Raw genomic sequence first — 22554 nt, forward strand, 5'->3', positions numbered from 1 at the left:
GATGGCCCAGAGGTCCTATAAGACCACTCCTGGTAGTTGTATTGTGTTGGAGTGTGTCTTTTGTAATCAATATTAACATGAAAAGCTTGCAAAATAATGTATAATGAAGCTGCATAGAAAATATGATGACCGAGAGAAAAATAGTGGACACGTTTGAAATGTGCCCACAATGATTAATTAAATTGACTAATGATGAATTAACAATGTACTAATGTATGATTTTGTATTCATATTAAGAATATTGTATAAGGTTTGCTAAGAAAAATCACTAGGCCTTAGTTAGCAAGGGTCTGGGCCTAGCTGCCTGGTCTCATATTAACTGTGTTTTTCTAACGTGCAATGTGCTGCTTTTCCTGAAGGACACAATGCTATATTTTTCCAAGAGCTAGAGATTTGTGTGTAACTGTAGTAAATTCTTTCTCATGAGACCCGACTTGCTCAAGGAGACATTCTTGACGAATGCAACAGTGTAATTCGCAACAAGTGCAAGGTCGCCTGGACTAGGGGAGAACAATGGAACTACTGACAGGAGCGACAAGTGTAACTTTTCTTACCTGACACTCTACCCGATGAAGACGTCAATCACAGGAGCCAATAAACTGCATGAGAACTGTATTAGGTGAAAATTCTAGTAAGGTGTGTGATTGATCATTGGACAGAGATAACAATGCACCGACTATTGCCCAATGGGAAATTAGAGACTTGTTCAACAGTTTTGATATAACGACGAGACACAAGGAGAAATCAGCCATTCTTAGCCATTCTTTTCGAAGCCATTACCATGCCATTACTTGCCATTCTTCACCATCTCTTGCTAATCTTTAGCTGTCTGATACTTCAAACCATCCTCTTTACCCTATACTTACTTCTCCTCCCTAAGAGGGAAGAATCCTATTCCTAACTATGCCTTACTGAGACTTGTCTACTTTATCCTGGCTGATGGCGAATCGACTGATGTCCTGAGGACGAAGACTGACGCTGTATGCTGACCCATATGGATGGGTAACTATCTGATGGAAAATTGTAATTGTCTGTTTGCCTTTTCTTTCTAGGTACCAACTGCTCTCTTGATAGAGTCCATAGTTAGATGTTTTCCAAATTCATGTTGCTAAATTGTTTTGCATGAACCCCAACATGCTGATGCTAATTTGAGGTTAGTTAAGGAGTTTACTAATACCGAATGCAAATAGACAAATGACTAAATTCTTGCTTTGTTGAATAACGTGCTAATGCTGCTCTGCTAAAGCTGATTCATGTTAACCGCGTGCTTTGTTCTAATGTTCATGATATATGCATTGATAAAGTCTTATTCGAGTTGCCATATTATAGTGATTTTGATGTATTTACTGATATTGCGACTAATAAATATGACGTTAGATTGTAAGTAATAGGTAATGTTTTACCAAAAAGTGACGCAAACGCGGCGCTAAAAAAGTATAAATATGGGCATTAGTATGTAACAAAATGGTGCATCACAGCGCAGAATACATAAAAAAATAGAGGTCAGGCTGCGCACTGCAGTGTAACTGTGTAAAAAAGAGCCCCAATACTTGCTTAACCTGCCCTTACAAATCATGACTTTCTGTTGGCTGAAATCATGCAATTTCTAGCCCTTATGTTGCTGGTTTAATTGTGAGCTACAAATTGTCTATAGAACTGTTGTTGTGAGGGGGAGCGTCAGTCCTTTTTAAAAGACAACCCCTGAAATGAATAGTGTGCTTCAAAATGAATATGGCACATATGAGAGTGAATGTAATATGTGTCAAAATAGATATGATACCTGGCAGAATGAATCTGGTTTGTACCAGTACAAATATGAAACATGGCAGTGCAGATATGCTACTTAGGGCCAGATGAATGAAAAATCCGATTTGCATTTCTTAAATAGCGAATTTTAAGAAATCGCTATTTAGGAAATGCAAAATGGTATGTATGAATTTGGCGATTCGGTAATAGCGATTTCTTAAAATTCGCAAACGCTATTACCTAATCGCAAATAGAGAATGCGACTCCATTCAAACCTATTGGCTTGTAGGCCCATAGGTGCGAATGGTTTTGCATTTTCCAATTCGCGAATTCCAGTTAGGAATTTGCAGATTAGGAAATGCAAATCCCAGGTTGCTGGGGGCCTAAGGCCCCCTCTGATGCAACCCCAAAAAATACTTGCAGACATGTGAAGCGCACACATGCCCTACATGTCAATTTTAAAAATGCATTTATAATGCATTTTTAAAATTTGCACATGCTTACCATCAAATTGGATTTGGTGGTAATTGCATTTCCTAAATGCCCAATTCACATTTAGGAAATGCTTGATACATGTGCTTTGGAAATCACAAATAGGAATTCTCTGTTTGCGATTTCCTATTTAGAGAATCGCTATTTTTGCGATTCCTTAAAATTGCACTGCGAATGCCTTTTATACATTGTGCAAGGCATTTTTGCATTCGCGAACGGCCGAATTTTGAAATTCGCACCGTTTGCGAATGCAAAAACGCTTGATACATCTGGCCCTTATTGATTAATATGAACAACACACACTCTAAATTGAATAAGAGATTTACTGCAATATATATGGCTCTCAATGTAAACAATATAGTAAGCACTGAATTTAACACAATAAGCATTAAAATAATGGGACGTCCTTGAAATGACTGACATATGCCAAGAGAAATATGATAGAAGTTGAACTGAAGATTACAACAGTGAATAAATTTATATTCAAGAAGAATAAATTGTACACTGGAAATTTATCACATACCTTGAAATGAACATTACACATGTTGCAATGACTATGAGTTGTGATGAAATGAACATTACAGAGGCTGAAATAATATGAGAAATATGGAAATTAATATGAGATGATTTAAAATGAATATGATGTTTTGAAATTAATATAAGCCCTTTTGAATTGAATTTGACATGCCTTAAAATTAATATGACCAGTACTGAGATTCCCATGACATTCGTCAAAATGAATTTGGCATGCACTGAAATGAATATAAAACATATTGAAATAAATATGACATAGGTTAAAATGGATATGATGCATGGTAAAATTAATGACAAATGTTAATATGATTATGACGTGTGTTGAAACAACTATACCATCAATTGAAAGGAATATGACATGTTAAAATTAACATGGTGTACTAATATGAATATGAACTTCATTGAAATTAATTTGATATTAATTTAAAATGAATATGAGTAACATTGAAATAAACAGATTTATAAAAATGAATATGCCTTGCACTGAAAGTCACATGGTACACATTAGAATGATTTTTCTATGTGTTGAAATGGATGTGACTTTTGTTTAAAATTAAAATAAGACGTCTTCATATGAATGCAACATCCATCGAAAGGAATATGACACATGCTAAGCTGAATTTGATTTTTTTTTAAATGAATATGAGACTCATTAAAATTGATTGCATTAAACTGCATATGACAAATGCTAAAATTACAATGACACTTGTCAAAATGAGTATGGCATGCTCTGAAATTATTATGATACACATTGAAATGAATATGACATGTATTGAGATAATTATAACATATGTTGAAATTTATATGACCCATGCTAAAATGAATAAGTGTTAATGTGAATATGACATCCATTGAAATGAATATCACATTCATTGAAGGAATATGACAAGTTCAAATGAATATGAACTACTTTCAAATGAGTATGATATCTGTTGAAATTAATATAGCCTACATCAAAAGTTTTTAAATGAATATGGAACTATGTAAGATAAAAGTGGCATGAATTGCAATGAATAAAGCACATATTGAAATGAACATGAGCCATGTTTAAATGATTATGAATCATGTTTAAATGAAATTGGCATGCAATGAAGTTGTGTTGCTCTGCTTGTAAATTAATAGATATCGAAATTAAGATCACATATTCCGAACGTATATGATATGGATTAATATGAATTAATTAAAATGAATATAACAAATATTTAAACAAATATAAAATATACCAAATATACCACGCATTTATTACCATGCATAGGTTTACCAAGCAAGTAAGTACCACACAGGAAAGTATTTCTACCTTTACCACAGAGTACTTTACTACGTAGGTAAGTATTTTTTAAATAACATACATAAACAAGGGGTTTAATGGTGATTTTAGGGTTTAAGGGTGGACAGGGGTAAAGGGGGGTAAGGGTAATTTTAGGATTTAGTTTACAGCACAGGTGTACAGTGGAGTGCGGTAGACTGGAATGGCACACAGTGGAGTGGAGTAGAGTGGAGTACCATACAGTGGAGTGGCATAGATTTGAGTGTCATACAGTGGAATAGCATAGAGTGGAGTGGTTTTGAGTAGAGAAGCATACAGTGGAGCGGCATACAGTGGAGTGGCATACAGTGAAATAGCAGAGAGTGGAGTGGCGTACAGTGGGGTGGCATGGAGTGGCATAGCATATAGTGGAGCACCATACAATTGTAATAGTGTTGAGTGGAGTGGTGTAGAGTGAAATAGCATATAGCGGAGTGCCGTACAATGGAATGGCGTGGAGTTGAGTGCCATACAGTAGAGAGGTATGTGGTGGAATAGTGTACACTAGAGTGGCATACACTGGAATATCATAAAGTAGAGCGGTGTATAGTGGAGTGGTGAACAGTGGCATAGAGTGGAGTGGCATCTGGATGTAGTTGAAACATAGCAGGAATGTAGATTATGGTGTGCAGAGTAACCCAAAACAGCAAATTATTCTGCCTTTCATTTTTCCAGATTTAATAAGCTTAGCAAAGCAGAGCCATACATGGTGGCCTTGCATTGCATTGTCCATATGACTTAAAGTATTGCGTTGCCCATGCAACACCATGCGTGACTGAGAGACAGAGGAACATAATTGAGCACAGAAGTAGGGCATTTGGAGCATCATTTATATTTTTGTGGTCTGCCAGCCCTCTGCCAGGGCAAAGGAGTAAATTACTTTGTCGCCCTGACAGAGGTGCGGTCTGCCAAAAATTAAAATGTCTACTGGCCCTCTGAACATTTCAAGCATTGACAGGAACCACTCTTCCCTCTCTGCCAACATTTAGATTGGACACTAAGCATGATAGAAATGAAGAAAAGAATGAGGAGTGAAGAAGAAGGGGTGCAAGGGGTGCAAGGGTAATGCAGTACAATACTACAGGTAGGCCTTAATTATATATTGTGCCCTGGTATCCCACTGTAACGCGACTGTATAGCGGAGTACATGGCAATGACAAGGCACTATACGACTGGCTAAAGGCTGTCTTTAGAAAGTTAAAAGGCAGCCATATTGTTTTTAATACAGTTTGGCTGTGTTCTAGGTAAGGATTCTAGATAAAGGTACCTATTTAGTGTTGTTCACTACTTTATTAAAGTGGTAATAGGCATAGAAATGTGTTTATATATTTTAGTTTAGAGAGTAACATTTAAGTACCTAGCAAGAATTATTTTGTTTAAAAAATATGTTTGTTAGTTTAAAAAAAAAAATTGTAAGTAGCACAGTAATTCCTAGGTATTACTGCAGCCGTCTCTCGCAACACAAGCCTTATCTCTTGTTCCTTATGCCCTACTAACCAGCCCTTGTTCCTCTCGCCTCATTCCTTACTTGTCATCTATTACTCCTAATCGCACACTCATCATCCTTCTCTGCTAATATCCCCATTTATCATCCAATAATTACTTCCTCACTACACAGTATTCTTACCTCACTTCAGAACCCTCATTTTGAATCTCTCGCTTTTTATTTCTCACTCCACAGCACCCCTCCTCATTTTTAATTTATTGCTACTCATCCTCTACTCCTCATTTTACTATTTTACTATTTATTCTTACCTCATTCCTCATATCTCACTCATAAGTCCTCAGCTCTTGCTCCTGATTACTCACCCCTCACTTCTCATCCTTACCCCTCATTCATTACTTTCATGGTTAACTCATGTTTCACCTTAGTTCTTATCCATCAGCCCTCAACCTCATCTCTCCACATCTTTAACGCATGTTTCCCTCTCCCTTTCCCTCCTTAACACTCACTCATCAGCCCTTATCCATTACGCATCTTAGCTTTCTCCTTCTCACTACTCAGCCCTTCCCTTCTTCTTCTTCACTCCTTATTCTTTATTCTGCTTCTATCATGCTTAGGGTCTGATTTAAATTTTGGCAAAGAGGGAACGATGGTTCCTGTCAATGTTTGAAATGTCCACCGGGTCGGTAAGCATTTTAAATGTTGGTAGTCGGCACCTCTGTCATTTCCATTTCCTAGGTGGAGGGCGGACTGTCCACCAAAATATAAACGAGGCCCTAAATGCCCTTTTTTGGGTTCTCACTTTTTTCCTCATCCCTCCCTATCAATCAGCCATCATCCATTCCCCTTACATAACTCATCTCTCACTTCTCATGCCTTCACATCCCTCACTCTGCATCACTCAACCTATGTTTTAATGTTTTATGCCTCACCCCTCATCCCATAGTTGTCCCTCCACCTTCCACATCCTTAATTCCATCTCTTTATTTCCTTCACTAGCCACCCTTCAGTCATCACCTCACCATCTTTGCCCACCCCTTACTGCTTATACTTCCCCCTCTGAGAAATTAGTGAATTGGACAAATGGTGATACCTTAAAATGTATCCCACACTGTCTGTTTTAGGACATGTTGATCACTTACATCTCATGCCTCAGTTCTCTTACCACATTCCATACCCTCTTGCCCTCACTCCTCTTTCTTCGCTTCTCATACTTTTCTATTCCTCATTATTATCCATCACTCCTCAGTGCTCAGTCCTGATATCTAAATCATTATCCTTCAGTTCTCATTTGTTAACTGTCATCCCTCACTTTTAATTACTCCTTCTTCCAGTCTCACTCTTCAACCCTCACTTCTCATCTTTTATCTCATCCCTCCCTTCCCTTTTCCTTCTCCCTCAGTCCTTATCATTCAATCCTCATCCCGTATCCCTTTCTCCCACTATCTCACCAACTCACCGACCTATATCACTCTTTATCCCTCAGTGCACACTCTTGACCTGATTTGCTACTCTACAGCTGTGATCCATCACTGCTCACTTATCATCTCTTCAACAGTGACACTGGACAAATTATGTTTTCCAAAAATGTCCACCACCTGATCATTTTAGGATATCCTTATCCCTACTCCTCATGACACAGTTCTCTATATTCACCCTATTTTTCTCACTCATCATGCCTCAATGTTCTCTCATTCTTCAACCCTCACTAAAGTCTCACCAGTGGACCTTCAGTCCTCAGCCCTCAGACTTCATCTCTTATTCTTTACTTCTCATCTATCACTCCTCATCCATCTTTCTTCACTCGTCATCCTTCAAGCATGCATTATATAATGTACACCACTCTGTCTATTCCAGGACAGTTTAATCCCTCACCCCTGATGCCTCTGTTCTTATTCTTCATTCCATATCCCTCATCCCAATCTCCGATTTCCATTGTCATCATAACTTACTCATCACCCCTCATTCATCACATTTCCCTCCTTAACGTTTACCCCACTTTTGTCCTAAAAACTGGAAAAAACGCTACAATACAATATATATTTCACAAATATACTGTACTACAGTGTATTTACAATTTTGGAAATATTTAATCATTTCAAAAACGTCTATGCAGTACTTCAGTAATGCCTAGAAATTACTGTGCTACTTACACATGTTATAAAAATAAACATTTAAAAAAAAGAAAAACATGCTTGCTGGTTACTAGTCTGGTACTCCCTAAACCTTTTTTAAAAAATATGTAAAAATAGTTTTTTAACCTTTTTTCAAAAAGTGGTAATAGGTAGCAAACAACAATAAAACCTACTAGATAGCTATATCTAGGGCCCTTACATAGAATACAGCTAAACTGTATTAAAAACAATATGGCTGTTTTTTAATTTTTGTAAAGACAGCCATTAGCCAATCATATACTGCCACACTGGTATACCAGGGCACAATATATAATTAAGGCCAACCTGGAGTATTGTATTGCAATACCCTGGTGTGACACATGGTGTTGCATGGGTAATGCAATACTTAAGTCAGATGCACAAAGCAATACAAGACCACCATGCATGGCCCTGAGTTACTCGGTAAATCTGAAGAAATGCAAGGCAGCGTAATTCACTGTTTTGCATTACTCTGCACATGATAATCTACATTCCTGCTATATTTTAACTACATGCATACTTCACTCTACTCTGTGCCACTGAATGCTACTTCACTATACACCACTCCACTTTATGGTATTTCACTGTATCCCACTCCAGTGTACACTATTCCACCCTTTGCAACACCACTATATGGCACTCCACTTCATTCCATTCCTTTGTAAGCCACTCCTCTGTACTCCATTCCACTCTATGGCACTCCACTCTAGGCCACTTAGTTCTACACTATTGCACAGTATGCAACTCAATTCTAAGCCACTACACTGTATGGTATTCCACTCTACCCTACTCCACTGTACACTACTCCACTATACACTGTTCCACTCTACACCACTCCACTCTATGCTATTTCACTGTATGCCACTGGAATCAATGCCACTCCACTGAATGGTATTCCACTCTGCGTCACTCCACTGTATGCCAGGCCAGTCTATGCCACTCCACTGTGCTGTACTCTAAATCCTGCAATTACCCCTACCTCCCTTTACTTCTACCCACCTTAAATCCTAAAATCACCCTTACCTCTTTTTACCTCCAACTGCACCTAAAAAAAGAAATATTATTTAAAAAAATACTTACCTGCATAGTAAAGTACTGTGTGGTAAAGGTAGAGATACTTACCTGTGTGGTAAACCTATGCGTGGTAATTGATGTGGGGTAAAGGATGTTTCCTTTTTTATATTCGGTTAAATATTTGTTATACTCATTTTAATTAATTCATTTTAGTCCATATCTTATACTTTCAGTATATATGTTGTATTAATTTCAATACCTAATATTAATTTTTAAGCAAACAACATAACTTAAATGCATGCCATTTTCATTTAAATGTGTCATATACAGTCAAAAATGGCTCATGTTCATTTCAATATGTGCTTTATTCATTGCGATGCATGCTAAATGTATCTCACATAGCTTCATTATAATTTCAAAAAGTGTTGTTCATTTTAATGGTCATATTAATTTTGATGTGAGCCATATTATTTCTAAAAGCTTCTTAGTCATTTAAAAGTGGTTCATATTCATTTTAACATGTGTCATATTCCTTTCAATGGATGTCATATTCACGTTAACACTTGACATAGTCATTTTAGCATGGGTCATATACATTTCAACATATGTTATAAGTATGCAATACATGTCATATTCATTTTGATGTGTGTCAGGTTACTTTCAGAGCATGCCATATTTATTTGGCAAGTGTCATTTAAATTTTAGCATTTTTCATATGCATTTTAACACATGTTGAATTTCAATTTCAATGAGTATCATATTAATTTCAACACATTTCATAGCATGTGTCATATTCCTTTCAATGGATGTTGCATTCATATTAAAACTTCTTATATTAATTTTAACAAAAGCCACATCCATTTCAACACGTATAATATTCAGTCTAATGTGTATCATACGACTTTCAATGCAAAACATATTTATTTTGATAAATATCATGCTCATTTGAATGTTACTCATATTCATTTTGAATTAACATCAAATTCATTTCAAGGAAACTCATATGCATATTAGTACATATCATATTCATCTTAGCATGTCATTTTCCTCATATTAACAATTGTCAAATGAATTTTACAATGCATCATAACTATTTTAATATGCATCATACTAATTTCAATACATGCCATATTCATTTTGATGAATGTCATGAGGATTTCAGTGTTCATTTTAAGGCATGTCAAACTCATTCCAATGTGCTTATATTAATTTTAAGACAAGTTGTATTCATTTTAAATAATCTTATATCCTTTCTGTGTATTTCATATTCATTCCAATTTCGGTAATGTTCTTTTCAACTCAATTCATAGTCATTGAAACATGTGCAATGTTCATTTTAAGATATGTGATATTTTCAATGTACAATATATTCTTTTCAGAATATAATATATATTTACTGCTGTAATTGAAATTCATTTCTATCTCTCATTCATTTCAACTCATGTCATGTTCCTCTAGGCATATGTCTTTGTTTCAAGTAATGCTCATTCTCTTTGATGCATATTGTATTAATTTCAGTGTCTCCTATATTGTTTACAGTGAGACATATTCATTTCAGTATAATTGATATATATTTCAGTTTATTTAATTCAGATTGTGAATGCTAGACCTGAAATCCTTAGGGTGGTCTTACCCCAGACTTTTTGCCTTTTACCTCCTGTTTTGCTGCTGTATCTTTTTTGGGCTTTAGAACTCTGAGCACTTTACCACTGCAAACCAGTGCTAAAGTGCATGTGCATCTCCCATAAAGCATGGTAACATTAGTGTATCCACTATTGACATATTTAATATACATATAAGTCCCTTGTAAAGTGGATTCCATATACAAAGGGCCTGAAAATTAATGCTACTAGTGAGCCTACAGCACTGATTGTGACACCCAAGTAGCCCTGTAAACATGTTTCAGGCCTACCACTGCAGAGCCAGTGTGTGCAGTCTCACTGCCACCCCAACTTGGCATTTAAAACCTCTTGCCAAGCCTGAAACTCCCCTTTTCGTGCATGTAAGTCACCCCAAAAGGAGGCACTAGGTAGCCCATATGGCAGGGTGCTACATAAGTAATAGGCAAGACATATACTTTAAAGTTTTTCATGTCCTGGTAATGAAAAACTCCCAAAGTCGTTTTTCATTATTGTGAGACCTGCCCCTCTCATAAGCCAGCATTGTGACCTCCATGAAATACTTTTAAGCTGTAATTTCTGATCTGGGAGGAGTAGCTATTTCATGTTGAGTATCATTGGAATTGATAATGATAAATAAAGTCGGATTTATTATTACTATCCTATAAATGGCACTTTTTAGAAGGTTTCTCTGCTTTCACTGCCATGTGTGACTTCAGCCTGTCTCCAAAACATGTCTGACCTGGGCTATGTGATAGCTACACTTGTGCAGTGCCTTCAGATACCCACAGCACTGGAAACGTCACTGCATCTGCATTCATCTGCCCACAGATGGATCTTCATGGGGAAGAGGTTGGGATGGACTCACACTTACACTTCAAAGGGTAGTGACCAGAGTACACCCAAAAAGGGGCCAGTTACCCCCCACTGGTAATTTGGAACCAGGACTGAGCTGAAAGGGGAACCTGTGAACTTTACAGACACCTTTAGAAGTAATCCCCAACATCAAAGGCACTTTCTAGTAGAAGTACTGTGTCTTTGACCCACTCATATCAGTACACTTCTGGACTGAAGAAAACTCTGCTGGAGTAAAGGCTTCTGTGCTGGAGGATCTCCACTTTGCTGTGCCTGACAATTTCAAGGAACTGCTGTCCTCCCTTGCTGAGCTGCCCTGCTGCCTGCTGATCTCTGCCCAGCAACCCAAGAATCAACAATCACCCCCAGAGTGACTCCAAGGGCTTGCAAACATGTCCCTGGTTCTACTACAGGTCTCAGGGACATCAAAGACATCAAGTGCAGCTTTGTTGCAGCCTGCTAATCATTTAATCAAGACTTTAGAGTGGTTTCATTGCAGCCCGCCAATCATTTCATCAAGACTTCGGAGCGGCTTCATTGCATTATTCCGCCTGTTTAATCAAGACTTGGGAGTGGCTTCATTGCGCCCAACCACCCATCTCACCAGGTCTTCGGAGCAGCTTCATTGCTTGCTGCTGCCTGTGTTGCCAAGTGACGGAGACGTGCTACATGCTCTTGCACTTCCTCAGCTGATGAGCTGTGCTTGGGCACATCCCTGCTTCTTGCCCCTGTGCCAGCCTGACTCAGATCACCTCGCCCAAAACATGCAGCTTCGGTAGTGCATTCCCAGACCAGGAATGCCCAAGCGGTATTAGAGTTTCTGCTTTGCTCTCTTCATTCAGGGGGTAAACATCTTGCATTCCCTACCCAGGCTGACTGAACAGCCATGATCAGTCTTCGCTGCACTCCTTGTAGAAGGGCACTCGTACTCTTGAAAAATACCATAAGGGCTCTGTAACGGCCCCGTACAAAGTGTGCTTATTCTGATACCTTTAAAAGTGAATATTCATTGGATTTTTGTTATTTTGGTCTTGAGTATTCAGATAAATAATCTCTATTTTTTTAATACACATTTATGGAGTCATTTTTGTGGTGTTTAATTGTGATTGCTGTATGTGTGTTGTGTAGGAAGTTGGCTCTGTATGTGCTATTTCAAAGTAAGGAATAGCATGCACAGAGTCCAAGGGTTCCCCTTAGAGGTAAAATAGTGGTAAAAATAGATAATACTAATGCTCTATTTTGTGGTAGTGTGGTCGAGCAGTAGGCTTATCCAAGGAGTAGTGTTAAGCATTTGTTGTACATACACCTAGACAATAAATGAGATACACACACTCAGAGACAAATCCAGCCAATAGGTTTTGTTATAGAAAAATATCTTTTCTTAGTGTATTTTAAGAACCACAGGTTCAAATTTAACATGTAATATCTTATTTGAAAGGTATTGCAGGTAAGTACATTAGGAACTTTGAATCATTTCAATTGCATGTATACTTTTCAAGTTATTCACAAATAGCTACTTTAAAAGTGGACACAGTGCAATTTTCACAGTTCCTGGGGGAGGTAAGTTTTTGTTAGTTTTACCAGGTAAGTAAGACACTTACAGGGTTCAGTTCTTGGTCCAAGGTAGCCCACCGTGGGGGTTCAGAGAAAACCCAAAGTTACCACACCAGCAGCTCAGGGCCGGTCAGGTGCAGAGTTCGAAGTGGTGCCCAAAACGCATAGGCCAGAATGGAGAGAAGGGGGTGCCCCGGTTCCGGTCTGCTTGCAGGTAAGTACCCGCGTCTTCGGAGGGCAGACCAGGGGGGTTTTGTAGGGCACCGGGGGGGACACAAGCCCACACAGAAATTTCACCCTCAGCAGCGCGGGGGCGGCCGGGTGCAGTGTAGAAACAAGCGTCGGGTTTGCAATGTTAGTCTATGAGAGATCAACGGATCTCTTCAGCGCTGCTGGCAGGCAAGGGGGGGCTTCCTCGGGGAAACCTCCACTTGGGCAAGGGAGAGGGACTCCTGGGGGTCACTTCTCCAGTGAAAGTCCGGTTCTTCAGGTCCTGGGGGCTGCGGGTGCAGGGTCTTTTCCAGGCGTCGGGACTTAGGTTTCAGAGAGTCGCGGTCAGGGGAAGCCTCGGGATTCCCTCTGCAGGCGGCGCTGTGGGGGCTCAGGGGGGACAGGTTTTGGTACTCACAGTCGTAGAGTAGTCCGGGGGTCCTCCCTGAGGTGTTGGTTCTCCACCAGCCGAGTCGGGGTCGCCGGGTGCAGTGTTGCAAGTCTCACGCTTCTTGCGGGGAGTTGCAGGGTTCTTTAAAGCTGCTTCTTGAAACAAAGTTGCAGTCTTTTTGGAGCAGGTCCGCTGTCCTCGGGAGTTTCTTGTCGTCGTCGAAGCAGGGCAGTCCTCAGAGGATTCAGAGGTCGCTGGTCCCTTTGGAAGGCGTCGCTGGAGCAGAGTTCTTTGGAAGGCAGGAGACAGGCCGGTGAGTTTCTGGAGCCAAGGCAGTTGTTGTCTTCTGGTCTTCCTCTGCAGGGGTTTTCAGCTAGGCAGTCCTTCTTCTTGTTGTTGCAGGAATCTAATTTTCTAGGGTTCAGGGTAGCCCTTAAATACTAAATTTAAGGGCGAGTTTAGGTCTGGGGGGTTAGTAGCCAATGGCTACTAGCCCTGAGGGTGAGTACACCCTCTTTGTGCCTCCTCCCAAGGGGAGGGGGTCACATCCCTAACCCTATTGGGGGAATCCTCCATCTGCAAGATGGAGGATTTCTAAAAGTTAGAGTCACCTCAGCTCAGGGCACCTTAGGGGCTGTCCTGACTGGCCAGTGACTCCTCCTTGTTATTCTCATTATTTTCTCCGGCCTTGCCGCCAAAAGTGGGGGCCGGGGCCGGAGGGGGCGGGCAACTCCACTAGCTGGAGTGTCCTGCGGTGCTGTGACAAAGGGGTGAGCCTTTGAGACTCACCGCCAGGTGTTACAGCTCCTGCCTGGGGGAGGTGTTAGCATCTCCACCCAGTGCAGGCTTTGTTACTGGCCTCAGAGTGACAAAGGCACTCTCCCCATGGGGCCAGCAACATGTCTCTAGTGTGGCAGGCTGCTGGAACTAGTCAGCCTACACAGATAGTCGGTTAAGTTTCAGGGGGCACCTCTAAGGTGCCCTCTGGGGTGTATTTTGCAATAAAATGTACACTGGCATCAGTGTGCATTTATTGTGCTGAGAAGTTTGATACCAAACTTCCCAGTTTTCAGTGTAGCCATTATGGTGCTGTGGAGTTCGTGTTTGACAAACTCCCAGACCATATACTCTTATGGCTACCCTGCACTTACAATGTCTAAGGTTTTGTTTAGACACTGTAGGGGTACCATGCTCATGCACTGGTACCCTCACCTATGGTATAGTGCACCCTGCCTTAGGGCTGTAAGGCCTGCTAGAGGGGTGTCTTACCTATACTGCATAGGCAGTGAGAGGCTGGCATGGCACCCTGAGGGGAGTGCCATGTCGACTTACTCGTTTTGTCCTCACTAGCACACACAAGCTGGCAAGCAGTGTGTCTGTGCTGAGTGAGAGGTCTCCAGGGTGGCATAAGACATGCTGCAGCCCTTAGAGACCTTCCTTGGCATCAGGGCCCTTGGTACTAGAAGTACCAGTTACAAGGGACTTATCTGGATGCCAGGGTCTGCCAATTGTGGATACAAAAGTACAGGTTAGGGAAAGAACACTGGTGCTGGGGCCTGGTTAGCAGGCCTCAGCACACTTTCAATTGTAAACATAGCATCAGCAAAGGCAAAAAGTCAGGGGGCAACCATGCCAAGGAGGCATTTCCTTACATGTTGCACAAATGCTTTACCCATTGCCTTCTAAGTTAAGCCTGCCTGCTCTGTGCCAAGCTACCAGAGGGTGAGCACAGGTTAATTTAGGTCATGTATTTCACTTACCCTAGTTAGGATTGTGGTCCCTAGTTGGACAGGGTGCATACTGCTGCCAACTAAAGACAGAATTTCTCACTGTGTGTTATTCAAATGAATCACTGAGGAGCATATTCACTCTGCCATGTTTCATATTTGTTCTAGTACAAATCAGATTCTTTCTGCCAGGTATCTTATTTATTTTGACACATATTACTGTCATTTTTACATGTACCATGTTTATTTTGCAGCATGCCATGCATTTCAGGACGGGTCCTATATGGGGATCTGTAATTTTGATGTGAACGGCCTCCCATAGCCCCCTACTTGTGAGGGCGATGGCACAGTCTGAAAGGCAAATGTGAAAAAAGTAAATTGTATACTGACAGGAGGAAAGTGAAAGGAAATGTGACACGCTTGAAGGTGATTATGTGAAGATGTGAATGCCAAGTATGTATGTGAGTAAGAGACAGTTTAAATTCTGCCATTTAGCTGTGTGATAGAAATAGAACTTCCATGAAGTTTAATGATCTTGGAGTTTAGAAACTGCAATTAACTGTGTAGGAGATTCTATGTGTTCAGATTTTAAGTACAATAGAAAGCATAAAATGGGGTGGATGATTGAAGAGTGCAGAGACAAAGGGAGAATAAATAGGTGTACTAATGGATGCGATTGCAAAAGCTAAGTTTTTTAGAAATGAGTATGCTCAATGGGAACACGGTGAGAGACTAGAAGGTGCCAAGTACAAGTAGTAATTCTAAATGGATGGGAGCTTACTGGGAGTAGGATCGTCAGACAACAGATCAAAAGAAGTAAAGACCAGTGGGTTACCATGTTACTTTAAGGGGTACATAACAGAAAATGTCTAATAGGTAGAGAGGAATTCCATGTAGGATTTGTTCATATTTTGTACTGTTTGTTTTCATAGTCATTTTTTCACATTTGTCTTCACATTTTTGTTGGCCATAGGACTCTGCACACTTTACTCCAGCTAATCAGTGGTAAAGTGCTTGTGCTCGCCCCTCTTAACATGATAAAATCGACATACTCCTAATAAGCACATTTAGGGGGTCATTCTGACCCTGGCGGTCGGTGACCGCCAGGGTCACCGACCACGGGAGCACCGCCAACAGGCTGGCGGTGCTCCGTCGAGCATTCTGACCGCGGCGGTTCAGCCGCGGTCAGAAACGTAAAGTCGGCGGTCTCCCGCCGACTTTTCGCTGCTCGGGAGAATCCTCCATGGCGGCAGAGCGCGCTCCGCCGCCATGGGGATTCTGACACCCCCTACCGCCATCCTGTTCCTGGCGGGTCTCCCGCCAGGAACAGGATGGCGGTAGGGGGTGCCGCGGGGCCCCTGGGGGCCCCTGCAGTGCCCATGCCAATGCCATGGGCACTGCAGGGGCCCCTGTAAGAGGGCCCCACAAAGTATTTCAGTGTCTGCAAAGCAGATACTGAAATACGCGACGGGTGCAACTGCACCCGTCGCACCTTCCCACTACGCCGGCTCCATTCGGAGCCGGCGTCCTCGTGGGAAGGTAGATTTGCCCTGGGCTGGCGGGCGGCCTTTTGGCGGCCGCCCGCCAGCCCAGGGCAAATCTCAAAATACCCTCAGCGGTCTTGCGACCGCGGAGCGGTATTTTGTCGGGGGAAGACTGGCGGGCGGCCTCCGCCGCCCGCCAGTCTCAGAATCACCCCCTTAATTTACTTACAAGTCTCTAGTATATGGCAGTAAATGTACCTAGGGCCCGCACTCATTGCATCACCCACTAAAGTAGGAAAGTAAAATATGTCTCCAGGCCTTCCCTGGCAGCCTGTGTGTGCAGTTTTAAACTGCCATGCTGACCTGGCATAATAAACATTTTGCCAGGTCTAAATCTTTGTTTTTAATATTCATAAGTCACCCCTAAGGAAGGCCCAATGCCGAAAGGGCAGGGTGCAGGGTATTTAAAAAGCAGAACATGTATATTTAATGTATTAAATGTCCTGGCAGTGGAAACACTACACAGTCATTTTTCACTGTAGCAAGGCTGGCTCTTCCAAAGGAGAACACTGGGTTACATTATAAGACCTTATAGCACTTAACTTCAGTTTGAGAGTGGCTAGAAAAATTATTCAGTGTTTCAGTTTGATATAAATGTAAAATCCAACTTAATGGTAAAATCGGATTTTACATTACTATTAAAAATAACACATTTAGAAAGTTGTTGTTTTCCTACCTAAGTCAAATGTGCCTTTCTGCCAGTATCAAGTATTACATGTCTGGTGAATGTCGCCCCTGTAGCGAGATATGGACTGCTCCCAGGCAGTGGACAGGAAAGGTTGGATGTGGAGAGGTGTTTTATCTCTTTTAGCAGTATAGCCCTTTCCTGAAAAGGGTGCCTACTCTCTCATTGGCAGAAGTAGCTCACACCCAGGCCAGCCTCCTATGTGTTCCTCATCCTCCTGGCCCTAGTCCTCCAGATCCTTTCCCTCGTGGTTCTGCAATCACTTGTCCTGGCCCACCACAGATCATGTAAGTCTTCCCTAGTTCTGATGTTCTTTGACATCCAGTTCATGCTAGCCTGAAAACGTCCTGGCCCTGCACGTCTGGTTCTGTCTGGTCATCCTTCTCATGTACTCCTGTACCTAATGCTTTCTATCCTGGGTCACCTGTTCCACAGTCTTCTTTTCATCCCCAGAACTCTAATTCTTATCCATCAGTCCTCCTGGTCCTGCTCACTTGCCGTCACTCTTCCTGGTCCTGCAACCCTTGATTTATGTATTCCCCTAGGTTGCCTGTTCTTAATGCTTTTGCTCTTGGTTCTCCAGGTCCATGAAGTCCTGGTCTTTGTTCTGGTACTCCTCTGTCTTGTCATCATATATCGGGTCTTCTGGTGGTACTGGTCCCAATGGTTTCCCTAGGCCTCCCAGGTCCCTAGTCCTCCTGTCTCTTAATTTGCCTGTTCCATCTTGTTCATGTTCATCTGACCCTGGTCCCCTCTATCTTGATCCTCCTAGTAATGGTCCTTCTGGGTCAGGTCTTCCTCATTCTTCTGGCCCTGGTCCTCCTAGATTCCATGTTGCGGGTCATCCAAGTTCTTGTAGTCCTTGTTACCCTGGTTTAGAATCCCCGAGTCTGACCTTCATGGACCTTCTAATTCTGATCCCACTGGGTCAAGTCTTCCTTATCCTTTATATCCCATTGGTCCCCAGGCCCAGCTAGCCCTGGCCCTTTCCGATTGTTGTCTTCCCAGTCCTTGTCCCTTCACTTCTCACCCATTGGTACTCCTTGAGCTGACCTTTGTGGTCTTTTCCCTCCTGTCTCTGCTCCTTCCTTCCATTGGTTCCCTGATACTGGTCCTCTTTGCTCTGTCTACCAGGGTCTGCTACACATGGCACTCGTCATTCTCATCCCTCTGGTTCCTGGTCAGTGCACTCAGGCCCTCCTAGCCCTCCATGTCGTTATGGTCCAGGGCCTTCTGTTACCTCTTCGCCCAGTCCTTCTGTTCCTTGGGCTATTGTCCACTTGGTCCAGATCCCTCGTACCACATCCTCCTGCCCCTCCTATTTTTTTCACTCTTCTCCTGTTTTTCCTTGCCCTGTTCCTCATTGTTTATTGATCTTGGTCCCCTCAGGCATTGGTAACTGTGGTTCTTGTAGAATAGGTCTTCCTGGGTGTGGTTCTTCTTGTCCTGGTGGCTCTGGTCATCCTAACCCTCCCGGTGGTGCATCACCTGGCCCTTATTCTCCTACTTATCATTATCCCCCTCCTACCAATCCCACTTCTTCCATTCCTAGCCCCCTCCACCAAGACTTTCATCAGGTACAGCTTTTAAGCCTTTACTCACGTTTTTATTTGTTTGGGCTTCCAGATTTCTGTAGCTGAGACAGCACAGTCAAGGACAGAAATGAGGGTTCAGTCAAGACCATATCTTGCCACTTAAAACACTGTTTGGCATGTTAGAAATCGTAACTACTATTCCCAGGATGCATTGTGCAGGTGACTATGTCAGGCGGCTGAAGGGGTCACTGATGACATGCGACCAATAAGCATCTATGCCTCAAACCTACTTTCCTGTGTGAATAGTATGAAAAAGCAGGTTTTTTTTCAGGCAGCAGAGAGACCTCCTCATGTGAATTACCATGATGCATTACTTACCTGTCTCTTGCTTTCACTTCCCCATGCCACAAAAGTCCCATTAGTGTGTCTAATTCAATTTATTTCCTGCAAGTATTCCACTAATAGACTAGTTTTCATGTCCCTCACTCTGGTGCCCCGATACCACCTACCTCTATGCATTCTGTTTACTGTTGCTGTGTTGACAGATTTGAAATTCTAAGCAAGCACAATCTTCCATAAGAAGCCCAAAAATGGCCCAGCCCTCAAAAATCATCAAATAGATGATCATGAACATTAAAACACTTGGGGCCAGATGTATCAAACGTTTTTGCATTCGCAAACGGTGCAAATCGCAAAAATCGTCCGTTTGCGAGTGCAAAAACGTGGTCTGCGATGCATGAAAGGCATTCGCAGACCAAAAACTAAGTCAAAATTTGCGATTTTTTGCGGTGCGACCTGGTTTTGCGAGTCGCATTTTGCGATTCAGTATTTCCAGTAGGAAATTGCGAGGCGCAAAATGCGATTCGCAAAATCCAAATCGCAAATAGATGCATCAAAAAATCGCAATTAGCGATTTTTCGCAGAATGGCATTTTGCACATGCAAAATACCACTAAGTGAAACCAGGTGGTAACCAGGTGCAACCTATATAAAGAGGCCCAGAATGCCTCAGACTCTTTTCCACAATGGCTGCACTCTATGTCATGGCGAGGAGGATGAGGATCTTGGCAGGTTTGAGGAGAGGGAGGAGGAGACAGGAGCGCATTTTCTGAGTGCGCATTACACTATTTGACCTGACAGAGGAGGAAATATTTGAGAGGTATAGGTTGAACTCAGCCATGATACTTGATCTGATAGCTGAGCTACAACCCATACTGCAGCGCAGAACACTAAGGACTCACAGCATACCCACCCATGTGCAGGTATTATGCTCCCTACACCTACTCGCCTCAGGGAGCTATCAAGGGGTCATAGCAGCGGCTGGGGGGGTGTCACAGAGTACCCTCTCCAGATTTTTCAATGCATTTATCAACGCCATGCTAAGCAAACTCCAACAGTACATCAGATTCCCCCACACCCCACAGGAAATACAGCAGACAAAAATTGATTTCTACCAGATAGCACAGTTCCCCCACGTCCTAGGTGCCATAGATGGCACACATGTGGCAATATGTCCACCATCAGTCACAGAGTATGTGTACCGAAACCGTAAATACCAACATTCCATGAATATACAGGTGATATGCAATGCCTCCTATATCATAACTGATCTCGTGGCCAGGTACCCAGGGAACACACATGATTCTTACATCTTTCGCCACAGCGGCATTCACACAAGACTGCTAGCTGGGGAGTTTGGTGAAGGATATCTACTAGGTAATGTCACTCTGTGCACTGGCGCATAGATGACAAACCCATGTCAGATGGCAGAGTTACTCATCACACCTTCTGTCCCTTCCAGGAGACAGTGCCTACGCAGTGCGCACCTACATGATGACGCCCTACCTCAATCCCGCAACACCAGCAGAACGGAGATACAATGCAGCACACAGGGCAACCCGCAACATTGTGGAGCGCACATTTGGCCTGCTGAAGAGTCGCTTCCGTTGCCTCCACAAAAGTGGAGGGGCACTACAGTACAGTCCAGAAACCAAATGTAGACTAGTGGCTACTTGTGCAATCTTGCACAATATAGCTACAACCAGGGGCATACCTATAGAAATCAGCGACACTGAATCAGATGAGGATGACGATCCCATACCACCTCTACAGCCAGCAGACAGGACCAGTGCAGCAGAGGGAAGGCAAAGGCATTCCGACATCACACACAACCATTTCAGACGTGAGTATGAATGACAAAAATCCACTGACAACTGTACCTGTAGTGATCGAAATTTATTACCTTACGTCAGGTAATGAATGAGTGATAAATGAAGTAAACAGGTGATGGAAAAAACTAAAATTAACAAAAGAACTGAGTCACGCACTATTACGTCATAGTGGCAATACCAGTGTAAATGCGTCAAGAGTCACTTTCTCCTCCCACGCACACCACTCGGGTACCCAGTTAACTCACTGGCACCTTGAATGTCACCTTCAGTGGCAGTGCTGCGCCTGGCACTGCGCCGTCTGGTGTCTGCTGCAGGTACGGCCACACTACTGAGTCTAGAACTGTCCTCAGTGTCCCCCAAGGCTACCTCACTGGGAGTGGCAGATCTCTGTCCCATGACAAGTTCAATCACATTACTGATGTGCACAAGGCACTGGACCACGTCCCTGCTGGTGTTTGCAGCCTCCACTTGTGCCGCCACAGCGCGATGGGCGATGAGTGCTGTGGAGTTCGCCATCCTGTTGGAGGACCTGCAGTAGCTGCCAAACATTGTCCTGAATCGGTGTTCCTGTCTGCGTCGGCTAACCCTTTCATGGCGCAGCTCCTGGCAGAGGTCACGCACTGCACTAGTAAGGTCCCTAGTGTCCTCAGAAGCCTGCACCTGTCCCTCACACAGCTGTGTGATGTTGTTGTTCAGTGCCTCTAGTTGCCGATGCAGGCCCATCATGTGTCTATTGTGGACTCTCAGGTTCCGGTCCAAACTAAGTATGTGCTTGTTTTGCAGGCCCTGTTGCTGCAACATAGCAGCCTCAAGGCCCCCGAACAAGGACGGACCCTCACCTGCCTCATGAGGTTGCTGCTGGGACACTGTGGCACTCCTGCGTTGTGCTGGCTGAGCCCTGCCCTCCAGTATCTGGCTGCGCCTGGCTGGTGCAGACGGTGTGCTTGGCCCTTCCTGCTGCACATCCGAGTCGCCGCTGAAGTCTGGCAGTGGTAGTGCCCTGGGACTGCGGCGCACAGTGGAGATGTGGAGGGACCGACTGGTGTTGGTGTCAGAGGGCAGCTGGGTGTCCGTCTCCCCTACACATGGACTGTGTGTGGCTGCTGGGCCTGGCCCACCTGCAACAACAATATGCAGCATGTCAGTTCTGTATGTTACATTATCTGTCTGAAAATGGCAATAAAGGTACAGGTACTGCTCTACATGGTGTTGTGTGTGTTGTGTTACCTTGGGTGTCAGTATGCTTCATTACATTGTTATGCTACTGTCTGTACTAGTTTGTGGACCGCAACTCCCATAATGCATTGTTGTGCTGCTTCTAAGATGTGGACTGGACTACTTCACACACTACTTCACATTACATGCTAATTCCTAAGGGGCTTTTGTGCATACACATATTGGGTTCACAAACAACATTGCACTTACCTTGGCTGGTACTCGGTTGACCGGAGGTGTTGATATCTGTGACCCCTGTCACAGCTTCAGGGAGGAGTGTGGATTCCAACAGGTCCTCCAGTGGTGTGGATGGTGATTCGGTTGGTGGTCCGCCACCTGTGCCCCTGGCCTCCGCAAGTC

At 42.8% G+C, this 22554-nt stretch overlaps 1 protein-coding gene across 1 annotated transcript in view; it reads right to left on the reverse strand.

The window, feature by feature from the left end:
* The window catches only part of CALN1 (calneuron 1), a 1401504-nt gene that overhangs the window by 78341 nt on the left and 1300609 nt on the right, over positions 1-22554 (reverse strand). The window lies entirely within an intron of this gene.

Source organism: Pleurodeles waltl, chromosome 3_2 (genome assembly GCF_031143425.1).
Source record: "Pleurodeles waltl isolate 20211129_DDA chromosome 3_2, aPleWal1.hap1.20221129, whole genome shotgun sequence".
Taxonomy (NCBI): domain Eukaryota; kingdom Metazoa; phylum Chordata; class Amphibia; order Caudata; family Salamandridae; genus Pleurodeles; species Pleurodeles waltl.